Raw genomic sequence first — 19329 nt, 5'->3', positions numbered from 1 at the left:
ATCTTTTGTTTCAATAATGTGATGGTTACTTTTGTGTGCCAGCTTGACTGGGCTAAGGAATGCTCAGATGGCTGGTAATACATCATTTCTTGGTGTTTCTGTGAAGGTCTTTCCACAAGAGGTTAGCATTTGAATCAGTGGACCCAGTAAAAAAGATTTGCCCTCACTAATGTGGGTGGGCATCATCCAATCTGTTGAGGGCTCAGACAGAACAGAAAGGTGGAGGAAGGCTTTTCATGCTTGAGCTGGGACATACATCTTCTCCTGCCTTTGGACAACAGGGCTCCTGGTTCTCAGGACTTTAGATTTGGACCAAGACCAGGATCTGCAACATTGGCTCCCTGGGTCTCAGGCCATTGGACTTGGATTGAATCCCACCACCAGCGTTCCTGGGTCTCCAGCTCGCACACAAAAGACGATGGGAATTCTTAGTGCCCAGAATCCATGAGCCAATCTCTCAAAAGAAGTTTCCCTCTCTCTCTCTCTCTTTCTCCCATTGATTCCTTTTTTTTTTCTCCAGGGAACCCTGACTAATACAAACATAATAATTGCCAGTGGGATACTCTGGAAAATAATGGTCAGCCCTCTGTGAAATTTGATGCCTATCATCTGTTCCCTGAAACTTCCCCTGTGTAGTTAGAGAAAGAGAGTTTGCCCACATGAGTCTTTCTCATCCAAATAAAGAAAACCCTACTTTGTTTATTTCCATCACCCCATTGAATAGCTTTCTTGCACTACCTCAGTTTCTCCAAGGTCTTAGGGGCCAGAAAACAGAAACCTTTGGCAAAGGTCAAAGATGGAATGAAACACTATCTTATCAATGAATTCTTCTTGAAAGTCAAATTATGTGGAGGAGTTTCTTTCTCCAACTCTCCAGAAGAAAAATCAGTATACACAGGTGTATTAGTCCATTTTCACAACGCTGATAAAGACATACCCAAGACTGGGCAACTAACACAAGAAAGAGGTTTATTGGACTCACATTTCCACGTGGCTGGGGAGGCCTCACAATCAGGGTGGAAGATGAGAGTCATGTCTCACATGGCAGCAGACAAGAGAAGAGGAGAGCTTATGCACGAAAACTCCCCTGTCTGAAACTGTCAGATCTTGTGAGAGTCATCCACTAGCACAAGAACAGCTCAGGAAAGCCACAATTCAATCACCTCCCACTGGGTTCCTCTCACGACACATGGGAATTGTGGGAGTTTCAATTCAAGATGCGATTTGGGTGGGGACACAGCCCAACCATATCAACGGGGGCTCATAGTTTATTGGTATGGTAGGAAGCAGTAGATATATCCCTCGTGTAGCTCAGGTTTTCTCAAACCACATCAGCCTCAAAATTAAAACAAAAACAAAATATGTTTAATTAGACGACATTCTCTGTTGGTGGGGTTTTGGAGAAAGGGCATCCTCATATACTGCTGGCATAAATTCAAAATGGTATAATACCTATAGAGGGAAATTTGGCATTATTTTTTAAAAAATCCATGCATATTCTTTGTCCTGACGTACTTCTAAGTAAATATCCCAAGGGCAAACTGATTAAAAAAACCCCACAAAATCTAAAAGATGTACACACATTGTTGTGCATTATAGCATGATTTAAAGTGACATAGGAGAGGAGGAGTCACCAATTGGCATGGCTAATTGACCAGCTGGGAAAAAGGCATCAAGGCTACAGTTCACATTAGGAGCTGGAGGAATCACAAGGAAATTAGCTGATCAATTTGCAATTATGAGTGGATGAGCGCTGCTCCAACCACCCAGAAGTGAAGGATTGGGTCATATCTTTCAGTCCTGCTGGTAAGCCACCTTGGCCTGCTGAATAGATGTCAACGGGGCAGACCATAAGTACCAGATGCAGCTTGAGCCCAGTGACAACATATGGGCTTTAGCTTGTTCTACTAATGTCCTCTTTCCAGTTTCCCCTCAGAAAGAGGGGCCAACAGGACCATGAAGGGGCTGCTGCTGTAGTGTGCATGGCTGGAGTGTTCTGCCTGGTGCAAGGTATGGACTGATGGCAGCCTGGGGTGGTGCTACTCAAACCTCCCCACTTGCTCCTCTGGCTTCCTTTGCCCTGCTTCCGTATACACAAGTAAAGAGGCCCCGTGACTTTCACATCTGACTTCCGACTAATTGCCTGTTACTCACTTCAGCTGTTCATTATCATTTTGTAATGCATCGGTGGTCCTTAGCAAGAGCCATCTGTTATGGACTGAATTGTGCCCCGCCAACCAAACTCATATGTGGAAGCCCTAGCCTCTCATGTGACCGTAGGAGATAGAATCTTTAAGGACATAATTAAGGTTAAGTGAAGTCATGAATTGGGCCTTAATCCAATAGAACTGCTGTGATGATAAGCAAAGGGAGAAATACCAGAGCTCTCTCTCCATGTGCTCTCAGAGGAAAGGCCATGTGAGGACACAGTGAGAAGGCGGCCATTTCCAAGGCAAGGAGGGAGACTTTAAAAGAAATCAACACTGCTGACACCTTGATCTTGAACTTCCAGTCCCCAGAACTGTGATCAAATGGTTTTCTGTTGTTTAATCCACCCAGTCTGTGGCATTGTATTATGGTACCCTAGCAGGTTAACCCATTTTTCAATCCTCTTAACATTACAGCTACTATTTTCTCCACATATCTTAAATGCCAGATATGCCTCTGTATTTGATGTATTCTTTTCCACTGAAGTAGCCTCCCAGCTTGCCTTCAACAAATGTTGTAACAATTAGACTACCATCTTCTGTGAAACCTCTCTCTCTTCCACCTTTTACCAGGAATGGGGTCCCCCTCCAGCCAGGCAGTGGGTCATCCAGTTCCAAAACCCCTTTCACTGACCACTTTATCCTACCATATCTGTCTTGACAGTTGTAAGATGAATTTTTTGGAGTCAGGTGCTGACATGGCTGTAAGATATTTATTAGGAATCAACATGTATCATAGGAAGCAGGATTGATTAAAGGAAGAAGTGAATTTCAATGCAGGCAAAATGAACATCAGAAAACATGGTGGGGAGCTCTGGAGCTAGTACTTCCTGTCAGATGATCCTGTGTTGGGCCAAAATGGCCAGGCCTTTCTCTTCCTACCTTGCTCAGTGTCCAGAGATGGGCTGCCCCGGACAGGACATGACTGCAGCTGGGGAAGCATGCTATGCAGATCCTGAAGAGCTGTCAGCTAGAGGCCATCTGCTGAATACATCTCTACAGCTGAGCAGTAATCCTTCCTTGCTGGGGACATGAGTTTCACATAATAATATTTACTTCTGTAAAAACCTACAACGAAAGTCATTCTTAATAATGGAATGTTTAAAAGCATTCTTTTTTGTGATGAGGAGTTTCTCCTTCTGACCCCTTCTATTTGGCACAGTATTAAAGTGGCTTGCTAGTGTAGTATGGCAAGGAAAAAAAAGAAGGAAAAGAAATAAAGATGATAAAAGAAGAAACAAAACTGTCATTATTTACAGATAATTTTTTTGTTATTTTTAACAATATTGTTGCACACTGTTTCATCATGGCCCCACCAATACCATCTCATATGCTGCTTTCCATGTATCTGAGACTCCTCCCACTGTGAGAGATCATTTTGCTCCCTCTCCTTTAAGCTGGGAGGGAATGAATGACTGCCCAGGTCAATGGAATTCAGGAGAGGTAGTTATGGTTCACTCTCTTTTCACTCTCTCTCTCTCTCTCTCAGAACACTCACTTTTGGAACCAGGCCACCATGTTGGAAGGAATCCCAGAGCACATGAGGAGGCCTTTTGGGGGTGTTCCAGCTGACAGCCTCAGCTAAGGTCTTAGCTAATAGTCAGCATCAACTGCTGGCAAGTGAGCAATGCTTCAGATGATTCCAGCCCTCAGCTTTCCAGCTGAAAACATTGTAAAGCAAATACAGCCATTTCCACTTTGCCCTGTCTGAATTCCTGACCCACAGAAGCCATGAGAGATAATAAATGATTATTAGTGCTTTAAGCCACTGGGTTTGGGAATCATTTCTTATGTATCAATAGATTACTTCAAATGTCAAAAAACTATAGATAAAGTTAGGATGATAATTTAGCACAGTTGCTAGATACAAAAGTCAATATTGAAGTCAATTCTATTTCTATATACTGACAACATACAGAAGTCAAATTTAAAATTTACAATAGTATAAAAATATAATTATCTAAGAACAAATATAACAAAGTCATATGAGTCCTTCAAAGAGACAATCACAGAACTCAATTCAAATATACTGAAAAAGACCTAAAAAAGGAGACATGCAAGATATATATTAAGCTCGTGGACTCACAGAATTAATATTGTGTAGATACCAATTACTTCAAAATTGATGTACTATATTGTACCAACCAAATCACAATCACTTAGTAATGTGTTGAGCTGATTTTAGAGTTTATAAGAGAATTGAGAAGTCTAAGAATAGCCATGGCCTTCTGGAAGAACAAGGTGAGTAGTTGGTCTCCAGATTATAAAGATAAAGGACTATAACAGAGTTACTGGTACAAGGACAGAAACATTAGCAAATGGAGCACAGCAGAAAGCCTGGACACTGGCCTGCATAGATATTGAAGCTTTAGATACAGCAGATGTGGTATTGTAGCCACATGTGATGATGTGAACTGATGGATTTTTCCACGAATGTCATAGAACAATTTGGTATCCATATTGAACAAAAAATGAAATTAAATCCTCCTACAGAGAAACCAATTCCAGGCAGATTAAGAACTATATGTGAAAGGTTTAAAAACACAGATTTTAAAAACAAGATAGAAAAATATTTATAAACTCAGTGTAGAAAAGGTTTTTTTTTTTTTCTTAAAAATAGTCTAAAACCCATGACCTAACTAAGATTGGTCAATGTGACTGCATTAAAATTAAGAATTACATTCATCAAAAGAATCTTTATAGCTTACAGATGAACTAATAGCCTGGGACTTGCTTTAGAACAATCTAGAGGAGCCAGTGGAGAGGGAAGGGGGTATATCTGACTCAAATGGGGCCTGAGATGGTGGTCATTGGGACGAGGCAATGTTAATAACAGCAAAAACTAGAAATAACCAAAATGCCCATGAATAGTAGAATAGACAAAAAAAAAATGGCATATTCACACAGTGTAACCACAGAGCAGTCAAAATGAACCGCAGTTATGTGCATCAATATGAGTGATTCTCATCTGGAGAACAAGAAACAAACCACAGGTAATCTATTCACTAAGTTTCAAAAACAGAGAAAACTAAATGACATTCGTTGAGAGATTTATACGTGGTTGGTAAAATGATGGTTACAACATTGCATGTAGTGGTTATCTCAAGGGAGAAGGCACAAAGATTGAGACAAAGGGGCTGCTATGTTACTTACCACATTGTATTTCTTTTCTTTTTTGAGACAAAGTCTCACTCTGCTGCCCAGGCTGAGCTCAGTGGCGCCATAACCACTCACTGCAACCTTGAGCTTGTGGGCTCAATCGATCCTCCCATCTCAGTCTCCCAAGTAGCTGGGACTACAGATGAACGCCACCACTCCTGGCTAATGTTTTAATTTTTTGTGGAGAGGAGGTTTAGCTATGTTGCCTAGGCTACTCTCCAACTCCTGGAATCAAATGATCCTTCTGCCTCCGCCTCCCAAAGTGCTGGGATTACAGTCATGAGTCATCACACCCGGCTAAAATTCTATTTCTTAGTAGTAGTTTCATACATGTTTCCTTCATTTAAAAATTTTATATCGTATGTATATTTTAATATACTTTTCTGCATATAAAATAAAACTCACAATAGAAAAGAAAAACAGCAATAGACGTAGCTATTATGACAAAGCTCGAGAAGAATAATGCCTGCTATTTCATGTGTAGTATTTCTAATTCAAATTTATGAATTAGTTTGCCTTTATTATTATTTTTAAATGAATTATCTGCCTTTCTTTGGGCTTAGTTTAAAAATGAAGAATCACCACTATTGTTCTCTGATTCATTTATTGGTCTGCATATTTTCTGGACTCTTCTTATTTGAGGCATGTTACTACATATCGGGGGCACAGAGATAAATAAGACTCAGGCCTTGCTCTAAAAGAGTTTGCATTTCAGTATGTGAGTGTGGTTAGTGGGAGCAAAGGATTAGTTGAATAACTTATTGCCCAGAGCAATGATTCTCCGACTTGAGCATGCAGCAGAATCACCCGGATGGGTTGGCAGAACACAGATTACTGGGCCCCACCCCCAGAGTATCTGATTCAGGAGAGCAAGGATAGGGCCTGAGAATCTGCATTTCTCACAATTCCCTGGTGATGCACATGTTGCTGATCCAGAGGACCCTGCTTTGAGAGTCACTGCTTTAGAACATTTGTATGCTCTGAAAAGTATTCCTTATTTTAATGACTTTTCTCTTCTCAGATAGTTTTTTTTTGTTGTTGAAAAAAACTAAATAGAAAAAGAAATACATCAACCCCCTATTCATGTAAGCAGGTTAAAATATAGTATTTTATTACTCTTCACATAACTTTTGTTTTGTTTGGTTTTAGATCTTATGCTTTCTTGATACAACTAAAGCTAGAGAGACATGGAAGTGGGGAGATGACATGTCCATGCCTAAGCTGGGCATTAGGAAATGGGGGGATGCTTTAGTTGTAACTAGATCAGGCAGGGTTTCAGAGCCGAAGCTGCTCCTCAGGGGAAGAGAGGTCAGACCCTCAGTGAGTTGTGTGAAATTACTTGCCCAGAGGTAGCTGGAGGGGCCCAGATTCAAGAGGCTATTGAAAGGCAACTCAGGATTGAGGCATCAACCATTGGAGATAGTGGTTGTTAAAAATTTAGACAGATTCGAGAGGTAAAGATGAAGAAGATCAGCTAAAGTGATAAAAAAGTTACTGGAATATGTTCATTTTTTAAAAAGTGAAAATGACAGTGGTTTATTTGGTTTCCAAACAAGAGGTTCAGAGGTGGCCAGTCCCGGCCCAGGGAATATGCTGGATGGTGCCGTCAAGGGCTCACCATCCTCAGTTGGTGACTATTCTCCTGATCCCTGGAAGGCTGCTGTCCCTCCAGACACTTCTATATTCCAGGAAGGAAGAAAAAAAAGGCAGCAATATATGAAAGGGTTCACCAGCCGTCAGACAGGTAAAAGCCTTCCTGGAAGTTGCAGCCAGAATTTGTCTGCTTGTACCATGTGACTAACATTTCTCCATGTCCCCCAGTGCACGACGTATATGTATCTTAAATCATCTCATTGTACACTTTGAAAGCATATGATTTGTCAGTTAAACATTTTAAAGTAAAACAAAGACAAAACAAAAACCAGAAATGTAAAAGAATATTTCTGCTTGAATCTCACTGACTGGAACCATGCCACATGACCACCTGAGGGTGGAAAGAAGATAAGGGAGGTGGAATTGGATATGGGATTGGTTAGCCAGTGTCTGCCACACCAAGGAGAGACCCTATTAGTTCCAGTGTTCCAACTGTTAGTCTTTGCCAGTTTTTTGGGACACAATTTATCCCAGCACAGAGATTTCTTTTGATGGAGTTTAATGTGAAACCATGCATTTCTCTTGGCAAGGCAGGCAAATTACTCCCTCTCTTGGAGACTCATTCTGGCTTGTTTCATAGGATGGTAATTTAGGTGCTGTCTTTGGAACCAGACTTCGTGGGTTTGAATCCTGGCTCCTCTTATTAGTTGTGTGACTTTGGGCAAGTTACTTTCTCCCAGTGTCTGCATTTCTTCATCTGTAAAAGAAGCATTAAAAGTGGTTCTCACCTTATCAGAGTATTATAGGAGTTAACACAACAGCTAATATATTACATGTGAAACAGAACAGTGCCCAGTCCAGACTAAGGACTGGATAAATGTTAGCAATTACTCTTTAAAGGTTAGAAATCTATGTGGTCCCAACCTTGATCACCCGGTTTATGTAAAATGCCTCTCATTTCCTTCATACTAATTGAAAACTTATTTTTCATTTTCCTTCAAGTTTCTTGTTTCTGGAAGCCTAGAGTTGCACCCAGTGTGCATTTCTCAAGTGACATGGTTGCTAGTCTCTGTTAGGCATTCCTGTCCTGACAGTCAGTTCATTGTCATGAATCTCCATGTTTTTGGTGAGATCTGTGATATCCACTTCCTAGGAAGCATGCTGCTACCTTAGACCTAACTTTTTTCAGCCTGAGACTTGAAACTTCCCCCAGCAGATTCCTGAACTGAAGCTATTGATGTTTCTGAAGCATGTGCTTCTAGCAACCCTGAAAGCTCTGGTACCTCTGCCCTGTGTTCCTCAAGAAACAGTCTTTCCTTGGCTTTTAAATGTTTCATGCTCAAAACAGCATTTCTGTTTGCTAAATTTCTTTTTGCTGTTCCAATATTATTTTGGGAGGGCTCAGCTGGGTTTCCTAACCCCTTATTATTCTCTGGCAGGTCACTTTCCTTCTCCAACACACATGGGCCTAGCCTTGTTTATTGGGTTTCTGTGCCTCCTTTCCTTTCACTTTCCCACTGGCTTCTGGCCCAGATATTTATTTCACTAATATTCTCCTCTAGATAACCTCTTGTGGGGTTCCCACAGTGAGAGATATGGAATGAACCAGCCTTGGGCCTGAGAAGAGCACACTTCCAGAGCTGAATAATCCAATCCAGTAAGCACTCAGCCATGAGATCAATATCTAACCCAGCCTTGGCTTTGCTTTATTATTTTCTGGTCCAGTTCCACTTTAAGATATTTCAAACTTGCTCTGCCTACCTGTTTTAGTCCATTTTCATACTGCTATGAAGAAATATCCAAGACTGGGTAATTTATAAAGAAAAAGAGGTTTAATAGACTCACAGTTCCATATGGCTGGGTAGGCCTCACAATCATGGCAGAAGGTGACGGAGGAGCAAAGACACATCTTACGTGGTGGCAGGCAAGTGTGTGCAGGGGAGCTGCCCTTTATAAGACCATCAGATCTTGTGAGACTGGAATAAGTTACTCACTATCATGAGAACAGCATAGGAAAACCTGCCCTCATGATTCAATTACCTCCCACTGGGTCCCTTCCATGACACATGGGGATTATAGGAGCTAAAATTCAAGATGAGATTTGGGTGGGGACACAGCCAAACCATATCACCACCTGTTTTTCTTTAATTCTATAAATTCATCAGTCATATTCATTGAGGTGCAGATAATATCTCCATGCTCATTTCAATAATTGGGCCCTTGAAGCATACCTAGTAAGTCTTAATCAAACTAGTAAAGTTTTAGTCAGTCTTTACCATTCTTCACCATGAGATGATGCTAGTGTATGGAATATAAGCCCCTTCCCTCCAGCAAGCATCAGTCCCCCAGGTTTTTGGGTTAAATTACTCGGAAAAAATTCATCGTCTTTCTTTCACATAAACACAGTAAGTACTCCTAGGGTTGATTGTAATGTGACCTTTTGGACTAAAATGTCATCATAACAATTCAAGTAAATGTTTGGTTATTTGCCAGCCACTCTATGTAGTAGAAAATCTATTTGATATGCTTTTAAAAGCAAATGTTTACATAAGAACAAAATGTTCCTGGTATGTTCAAATCACTTGCTATAAATTCTGGAGGACATTTGAGTGCAATTGTATTAAATGTAACACTGAACTCAGATTAAAACATTCAGGAGGGCAGCAAACTTATACATTAGTGTACCTTTTATTTTTCAGGGAAAATAGTAATTGCATTCATAAGAAAAGAGATAGATATGAATATAGACATTGACACCAGTGAATTCCAGGGCAAGTTGACCGCAGTCTTATTTACCATTTGAAGTAATCTTGAAACCCATCAAGAGAAAATATGTTGCAAAAACTTTATATTGTTTCTGTTTTTATGTAAGGGCTTTTACCATAAAAAAAAAATCTGGTTAAAGATTTTAAAAATAATAAAATCAATTAAAAAACACATGACATATCTTTACATGCTTATAATTAAGATTTTAAAGTAAGCACTTGGGCCAGGCATGCTGGCTTATGACTAACCCCAGCACTTTGGGAGGGGGAGGTGGGTGGAACACTTGAGGTCAGGAGTTCCAGACCAGCCTGGCCAACATGGTGAAAACACATCTCTACTAAAAACACAAAAATTAGCTGGGCATGGTGGTGTGTGCCTGTGATCCTGGCTACTTGGGGGGCTGAGTTGAGAGAATCACTTGAACCTAGGAGGCAGAGGTTACAGTAAGCCAAGATCGCACCATTGCACCCCAGCCTGGGAGACAAAGCGAGACTCTGTCTCGAAAAATAAATGAGTAAATAAATAAAATAAAAATAAATAAAGTAAGCATTCATTCTATTGCTATGACAAATTGTATACACCCTAAATTGTTAACAATATTTTGTATGCATACCTATTCCAGCTACCTACCAGTAATAAATAGGCTGCTCAAGGTCAAGGATCAAGTCAAAGTTATCTTTGTATTTCCAAAAGTAAAATTATATTGACATCTAGCAAGGTACTCAGTATTTTGAAAAATAGAATAAATCGATTACACCATGAGTTAAATTTAAAAAAATTCAGCATTCCCTAAAAACAAAAAAACAAAACAACAACAACAACAACAAAAACCCAGCTGTTGACCTTGTTAGTCTAGGGAGGGTGCAGGTAGAAGAAAAATTTAAACTAACAATTTCCTGCAAAATTTAAAAGACTATGAATGCATATTATTAGTGTCAGAGCTGACCAATACTTAATTTATTGAAATACATAATTCATGACCCAATTTTATTTGTTGTATTGGCAGGATTCAGTTTGTTTATATTGGCAGGATTCAGTTCCTTGTGACTGTGTACTAAGGTTTCCCAGTTCCTCAATGAATGTCCACCAGTGGCAGTCTCAGCACTTAAAGGCAGCCCACATCCCTGTGACTAGGTCCCTTCCAGCTTTAAGGCAGCCAGAGCATGCTTCCAACCGCTGACTTCTCTGTCTCTGACCTGTAGCCCAGTTTTAAAGCGCTCTTGTGATTAGGCCAGGCCTACCTGGATAATCTCCCTCATAATAAGGTCAACTGGTTTTGGACCTAAATTATATTTGCGAAATTCCTTCAGAGAAACACCTAGATTAGTATTTGATTGAATAACTGAGAAAATGGATATGTTGTTCACCAGAGGCCAGGAATTTGAGGGGTTATCTTAGAACTCTGCCTACCACGTATCTGAAGCAAATTTGCTGGCCTATATATTCCCTGCTTCCTTATGCAGTAAATTTTATAAGGGTGGGTTCCCTTGTAGTGGTCCTCTAGTTTTAAAACCCTTCCAGTAACTGAGAAGACTAGTGTATTTCTGGGGTTGTAGTATGAGCTGCAGCTCATATGACCTTGCATTTAAGCCAAGACCTCCAACTTTGCTTTAACCAGCAATAAAGTTTAAATGAAGATGTCCATTGGTCTGATTCCTCTATCCATCTTTTAATTATTTCTCAACACAATTAGGAAAAAAGGGGTGTTATTTATTAACCCTTGAAATACAGTGAGGTTTTTGTAGGTGTTACCTGCTATACCTGTCTAAGAAATACATTACTGTTAAACAAATTCAAGAAAAATTAATAAATCATTAAAATAATGGTTTTACCAATAGATTTTTTATCTCTATTATATGTTTTAAAATCTACTTTAAAATTACACAAGTAATATAAGAATGTGTTATTGTTATAAAACATTCGGTTTAGAGTAAGCTTAAGACTTCCTTAGCATCACTCTCCCAATATTCTCCTAAGAACAAACCATTGTTAAACTTGTATTGCATAGTCTTATAAATTATTTTGTAAGGAAATCGTATGTACCTGATTAACATTTTTGCATTATTAATATCATTATTACATGTAAAAGGCAAGTCACAGTGTAAGTCTTGGAAAGCTTTCTATGTCATTTGCATTTGTATCTACCTTTTGAACTTTTGCATAGTATTTTATTTTACAGCTCTACCGCAGATTTTATCACCACCTCCATGGTGATCATTTACACTGCTCCTATTGCTTGCTAATACAAATAATACAGACACAGACTACTTTGTACAAATATCTTTGTGTGCATGAATGAACAAATCTTTCAGAGATATCCTAGAATTAATATTGGTAGTTATGTTACTTCTTATATCGGTTGATACTTCCATGTTGCCCTCTAAAATATTCCCATGAACAATTTTGTTGTGTGTCTGTGGGAGCCCAATAAAAAGCTTCTCTTCTTCCTGGTCTAAATTCTGAAATGATTGAGAAATGAGAAGAAAGTTTGTGAGGTAGAAATCAAAGATGACTACCATTTGTCCTTTCTTACCCATACTCACCTTCCTCTCTTCACATTGAAAGGGAGAGTCTAATTCTCCTCCCCTAGAATCAGGGCTGGCCCTGGTGATAGCCTTGACCAAAAGAATGTGACAGAAGTGATGTCTGTGGAATTCAAATGTAGGATATAAAAAGCCCTGTAGTTTCTACTTGGATATCTTATAATCTTTACTCTGAGAGGTACTCATTTGGAGTAGAGCTGCAATGCAATAAGAAGCCCAAGCTACATGAGAGGGTGTTCTGGTCAGCATTCCTAGATAACCAATGAGCTGAAAGCCATCGTCTAATAACAGAAATCTGCATGGGCCATCTTAGATGGCGAGCCCACTTGAGCCTTCAAATGACTTTAACTTCAGCTGCTGTTTGACTGCAATTGTTGTGAGAAGCCCAAATATTAACTACCCCACTGGCAGTCAATACATGGAATTCTAATACACAAAAGTAGTTTCAAGTCACAAAGAACAGGGATGTTCAATATGCAGCAATGGATACATAGACTAACATGGTAGAAAGCAAAAATTGTACTTTATTACTGATAATTGATCTTAGATAAAGTAGCTTATTTTTGCAGATGTCTTAGTCTATTCAGACAGTTATACCAAAAATCCCATAAACTGGGTAGCTTATAAACAACAGAAGTGGGATGGGTGTGGTGGCTCACACCTGTAATTCCAGCACTTTGGGAGGCCGAGGTGGTCGGAGGTCAGGAGTTCAAGACCAACCTGGTCAACATGGTGAAACCCTGTCTCTATTAAAAACACAAAAACTAGCCAGGCTTGGTAGTGGGCACCTGTAATCCCAGCTTCTCAGGAGGCTGAAGCAGGAGAATTGGTTGAATCTGGGAGGTGGAGTTTGCAGTGAGCAGAAAGGGTGCCACTGCATTCCAGCCTGGCTGACAGAGTGAGAATCTGTCTCAAAAAATAAAAATAAATAAATAAATAAACAAATAACAGAAGTGTATTACTCATAGTTTTGGAGGCTATGAAGTCTGTGATCAAGGTGCTAGCAGATTCAGTGTCTGGTGAGGGCTTGTTTCTCATAGACAGTACCTTCTGGTTGTGTCCTCACATAGTGGGAAAAGCAAGGCTGCCCTCAGTGGCCTCTTTTATAATGGCATTAACCCTGATCAAGAGGGCTCCACCCTCAAGACTTAATCACCTTCATACCATCATTTTAGGGGCTAGGATTTTGACACATGAGTATTGAAAGGACACAAATATTCAGATGACAGTAGCATGCAAGTAAATTTTCTATACTGAATCTCAGGGTTAGATGTACTATACTTCTCTTCCAAAATCTTTTCTTTTTTTTTTTTTTTTTTTGAGACGGAGTCTCGCTCTGTCACCCAGGCTGGAGTGCAGTGGCGCGATCTCGGCTCACTGCAAGCTCCGCCTCCCGGGTTCACGCCATTTTCTTGCCTCAGCCTCTCCGAGTAGCTGGGACTACAGGCACCCGCCATGGCGCCCGCCACCGCGCCCGCCACCGCACTCGCCACCACGCCCGGCTAATTTTTTGTATTTTTAGTAGAGACGGGGTTTCACCGTGGTCTCGGTCTCCTGACCTCGTGATCCGCCCGCCTCGGCCTCCCAAAGTGCTGGGATTACAAGCGTGAGCCACCGCGCCCGGCTTCTTTTCCAAAATCTCCACATTGGGGAACACTTCCCTGCTTGATCTCTCAACCACAGGCCCAGAAAATACCGTGTACTACAAAGCAGAAAGTCTGCTGAATTTGAACTCTCTACTATCAAGAGATGTGGAGAAGAAAGGAGTGAAGTTACACAGACTTGCTCAGTTTTATTTTCCAAAATTCCCAACCATCTTAATCATTTGTCTCACAGAAACAAATAATGGAGAGGCAGAGAGAGGTATGTTGTGCAAATGGGGCTTTCCCTACATAAAAAGAAACATCATAAATGGGGAAAAATGTTCACCCCCAATACACATTTGAGAGTGTACTCATTTCTCCACAAACTTGCCAATACTGGGCAAGGTTAAACTTAAATTATTTTTTCCTATTTTGTGATGTAAATATCTATATTACATTATTTATCTTTACATATAATTACATATGTTTGTTATATATCTTATATTTATTGTATATATTTATTACTACTTATATTGTTATTACTGTTATTATTTACATCTTTATTATTTTGATTTTCATAACATTGCAGAGATGAATTGGTATCTTTGTGAGCTAATTCCTCATTTTTTCCTTTTGTATGAAATGTTTGGTTATATCATTTACTCACTTTCCTTTAGAATTTTCTTTTGCCTCTCTTTCTTATTGATTTGTAGAAGTTCTTTATATAGTTTGTAAACTAATGCTTTCTCTATTATGTAGCTTGAAAACTTTTTTTCAGTTAAGTATTTGACTGTCACTTTAAAAAATTATACCTTAGTTTTAACATTTTTGTCTCAAATTATCAAAATTTCTATTTATGGATCCTGCTTTTAGTGTTTTAAAGAGGAAGGTCTTCTATTGCAAGATCTTAAAAATTTTTAACATTTGTATGACATTATAATAGCATTTTCTTTTCTTTTCTTTTTTTGAGATGGAGTTTCGCTCTTGATGCTCAGGCTGGAGTGCAATAGTGCAATCTCGGCTCACTGTAACCTCTGCCTCCAGGGTTCAAGCGATTCTCCAGCCTCAGCCTCCTGAATAACTGGGATTACAGGCGTGCACCACTGTGCCTGGCTAATTTTTGTATTTTTAGCAGAGACGGGGTTTCAACATGTTGGTCAGGCTGGTCTCGAACTCCTGACCCCAGGTGATCCACCTGCCTCGGCCTATAATAGCATTTTCTATGCTTATGTACTTGCATCCGTAATTATATTTTTATGATGTAGAAGCGACTTTATTGTCATTATTCTCTGATATTTATATCATTGTCACAAAACATTTATTGGCTAATTTACAACTTCTCCCACTGATTTAGACATACAACTCTTGCTTTGTAATGAGTTCTAGATTTTCTATTCTGTTCTATTGCTCTTTTTGCCTAATTCTGAACCAATAACACATTAACACATTGTTAAGGTAATACAGGCCATCAGTTTTATTTTTTCTTTTGGTCATAATATTGTTGCAGATACTGGCTTCAATCTTCTGTAGATAATCCCATATTATGGGTGCGTCTGTTTGCTCCGTGGTGGTTTCATTTAATATATTCTTATACACCCCGTGTATTTTCTATGCATGGAAGTTGCCATTTTAAGCTTGGTTAGACTCAATTTTAATATTTTGGACAGTAACACTTCATACTATGGCTCATATTGCATCATGCCAGGAAATACACAATGTCTTGTTGTCCCACTGTGGTTGGCACTAAAATGATCGGGCGGTTCAGGTAGAATGCTCAATTTTACTATTATATGGTCTTTTTAATAATAAGGTAACTTTTCCTCAATTTTTTATGCATAGATGGTCATTACCTGAGCTAGGGATTTCAGCTGGCAATTAAAAGAAGAATTTTCTGATTCTACGATTTCTTCCTAATTTATTAGCTGAACTTATTGAGTAAATAAGAAATTCTTTATATCTTCTATGCATATTTGGTTTCTGTGCTCTACAGTGTGTACAGGAAATGCAAGATAGACATTATTTTCCTTCAATTGTTGATTTTCAGGGAAATAAGTTGGTAGCCCAATTGTCCAGTTACTTCCACCGGTGCCTGTAAGGATCTGTCTCTTTCTTTATATTTTTGTCTTTCTGTCTCAGTCTCCCTACCCCTTCTTTTCCTCTCTCTTATTATGAAATCTACTGGTTTTTCAATATTAAATGTGTTTCAACTGATGGCATTTATTATTCTTTTTGATGTTCAAATGGCCCTGTCTTTGGTCAGTGGCAGCTGCTTCATTGCCTGTTCTAGTGCTGTTTGACAAGACCTGTAACTGCCTTGATAGTACTCTTGCCTTCTGACACACTAGAGTATCTCATTCTTAATTTCTTGCCCTTGATATGCTTTTAACTTTACCACTCTTCTCCATGCTCATGCTTTGGGCACTTAAACAATTTAAATCTATTTGATTGGAGTGTGATTTACATAATTAGAATGCACCCAGTTAATTGAGTTTTGACAAATACGTTTACCCATCAAACAACCACTACAATCAAGGTATAGAGCTTTTCTATCATCCCCAACAATTCTCCACCTCTTTCCATTCAATGCCCTCAAGAACTCCTGGTCCCAAGCAACCATTGGTGTGTTTTCTATCACTAAAGATTGGATTTTGGTTTTGCCTATCATGAATTTCATCAGAATGAAATTATATGAATACACTGTCTTGTGTCTGATCTCTTTTAGAATAATGTTTTTGAGGTTGAGCACAGTGGCTCATGCCTGTAATCCCAGCACACTGGGTGGTCAAATCAAATCATTTGGCCAAAGACAAATCATTTGAGGTCAGGTAACCAGTCTGGCTACCGTGGCGAAACCCCATCTCTACTAAAAATACAAAAATTAGCCGGGCATGGTGATGCATGTCTGTAATCCCAGCTACTTGGGAGGCTGAGGCAAGAGAATCGCTTGAACACAGGAGGCAGAGGTTGCAGTGAGCTGAGATGGCACCATTGCCCTCCAGCCTGGGTGATGGAGTGAGACTCAGTCTCAAAAAATGAATAAATAAATAATAATAATAATAATAATAATAATGTTTTTGAGATTGATCTTTGTTTTTCCATATAGCAGTTGTTTGTTGCTTTTTGTGGCCAAGTAGTATTCCAATTGCATGGATATTCTGGAATTCTTTCTTGTATTTATTTGTTGATAGATATTTGAGTTTTTTTTTCCCCAGTTTGGGGGTCTTACAAAATTTTAGTGAATATTCATATACAAGTGTTTGTGTAGAAAAAATATTTTCATTTTCCTTAAATAAATACCTGGAAGTAAAATTACAGGGACATATGGGAAATATAGATTTAACTTTTTGAGAACCTGCCAAGCTGTTTTCCAAAGAAGTTTTACCACTTACCCTTTTCACCAACAATATATGAGCAACCCAGTTGCTATACATCCTTGACAACCTTTGTTTTAATTTATACTCCTTTTATGACTAATGATTTTGAACACATTTTCATGTGCTTATTGGCATATGTATGCCATTTGTATATACATATACAAATGTATATATATACTGCACATACAAATGGTATATATATATGTGTGTGTGTGTGCTTGTGTGTACATGTGAAGTGCTTGTGAAAGTATTGTGCTTATTATGTTATATATAAGCATATTATATATTGTATTATGTTATAAACTTTGAGTTGTTTGTCTTTTTATTAAGTACCACTTCATTACATATTTTGAATACAAGTCCCTTGCCAGATATATCTATTGTAAATATTTTCTCTCAGTCTAAGTCTTTTTCTGAATTTTCTTAATGGTATCTTTTGATGAGGAGAAGTTTTTCATTTTTGAAAATGTCCAATTTGTTCTGTGTCTTATCTAGAAAATAGCTTTATACTTCAAGGTTTTAAAGATATTCTACATTTTGAAAAGAATTTTATAGTTCTAATTTTGGTCTATTATCCATGGTGAGTTAGTCTTCGCATATGGTGTGTCATAAGGGTTATGATTAACTTTTTTGATAAAAAGATACAGTTTTAAAGACAGTATAAAGGACTTTTTCCTGTTGTGGAAGACAGTGTGGAAATTCCTCAAAGATCTAAAAACAAAAACATCTTTTGATCCAGCAATCCCATTACTGGGTATATACCCAAAGGAATATACATTTTTCTGTTATAAAGACACATGCACACATATGTTGATTTCAGCACTATTCATAATAGCAAAGACATTGAATCAACCTAAATGCCCATCAGTGGCATACTGGCTAAAGAAAATGTGGTACATATACACCATGGAATACTATGCAGCCATAGAAAAGAACAAGATCATGTCTTTGTAGGGACCTGGATGGAGCTGGAGGCCATTATCCTTAGCAAACTAACACAGGAACAGGAAACCAAATACCACATAGTCTCACTTATAAGTGGAAGCTAAACAAATCACATAGAAATCACATAGACATACAGGGGGAAACAACACACACTTGGACCTATCAGAGTAAGGAGAGGGAGGAGGGAGAGGATCAGGAAAAATAACTAAAGGGTACTAGTTTTAATACCTGGGTGACAAAATAACCTGTACAACAAACCCTCATGACACAAGTTTATCTGTATGACAAACCTGCACATGTACCCCGATCTTAAAATAAAAGTTAAAGAAAAAAATAAATTTTTTTAAAAAGGACTTTTTCTTACAACATGGCTATCAGCCCAGACATAGTAAAGTAAAATAAAGCACCACACAAATTCCCTAAAGTTCATAATTCTAGACATCCTACCTAGCTCTTGGATAGTATTGCTAGAGCCATCCTGTGCCAGAAGGGAATTCACTGCCCTGAAGGGAAAGACTCAGGCCTGGCAGGATTCATCTGGCTAAAGAGACCTTGGCCCTTGAATACACATCTGTGTGTTCGTGCAATAGTTGTCACAGGCATTGGGCAGGACCCAGTACTGTGCTGGTTCCAGGTGTGACCCAGTGCATTTCCAGTGTTGGTGGGCATGGGAGCGCTTGTGTCATCCCTCTCCCAACTCCAGGCAGCCCAGAAAAGGGAGAGAGACTCAATTTGTTTGAGGGGAAGTAAGGGAAGAGAACGAGAGACTCTACCTGTAATCCAGAGAATTCTCCCAGATTTTACCCAAGACCACTAAGGCAGCACTTCTAGGAGTCTGCAAGAGGCTCAGTGTTACTGAGCTTGGATACCCCCTACTTCAGATACAGCTTCAGTGACAACAAACTTTAGATTACAGCACTCAATTTCCTTTGAATACCTGGAAAGACTTCTCAAGAAGGACAAGTACAAACAAGCCCAGCCTGGGAAGATGAGAATAAATACCCAATTCTTCAATGCACAGACATCAGTGAACATCCACAAGCATCAATACCATTCAGGAAAACATGACCTCACCAAAGCTCCTGTGACCATCTCAGCGTGACAGAGATATATAACCTTTCAAACAGAGCATTCAAAATAGCTGTTTTGCAGAAGTTCA

This window comes from Nomascus leucogenys, chromosome 20, assembly GCF_006542625.1.
Source record: "Nomascus leucogenys isolate Asia chromosome 20, Asia_NLE_v1, whole genome shotgun sequence".
Taxonomy (NCBI): domain Eukaryota; kingdom Metazoa; phylum Chordata; class Mammalia; order Primates; family Hylobatidae; genus Nomascus; species Nomascus leucogenys.
This window is presented reverse-complemented; position numbering follows the sequence as displayed.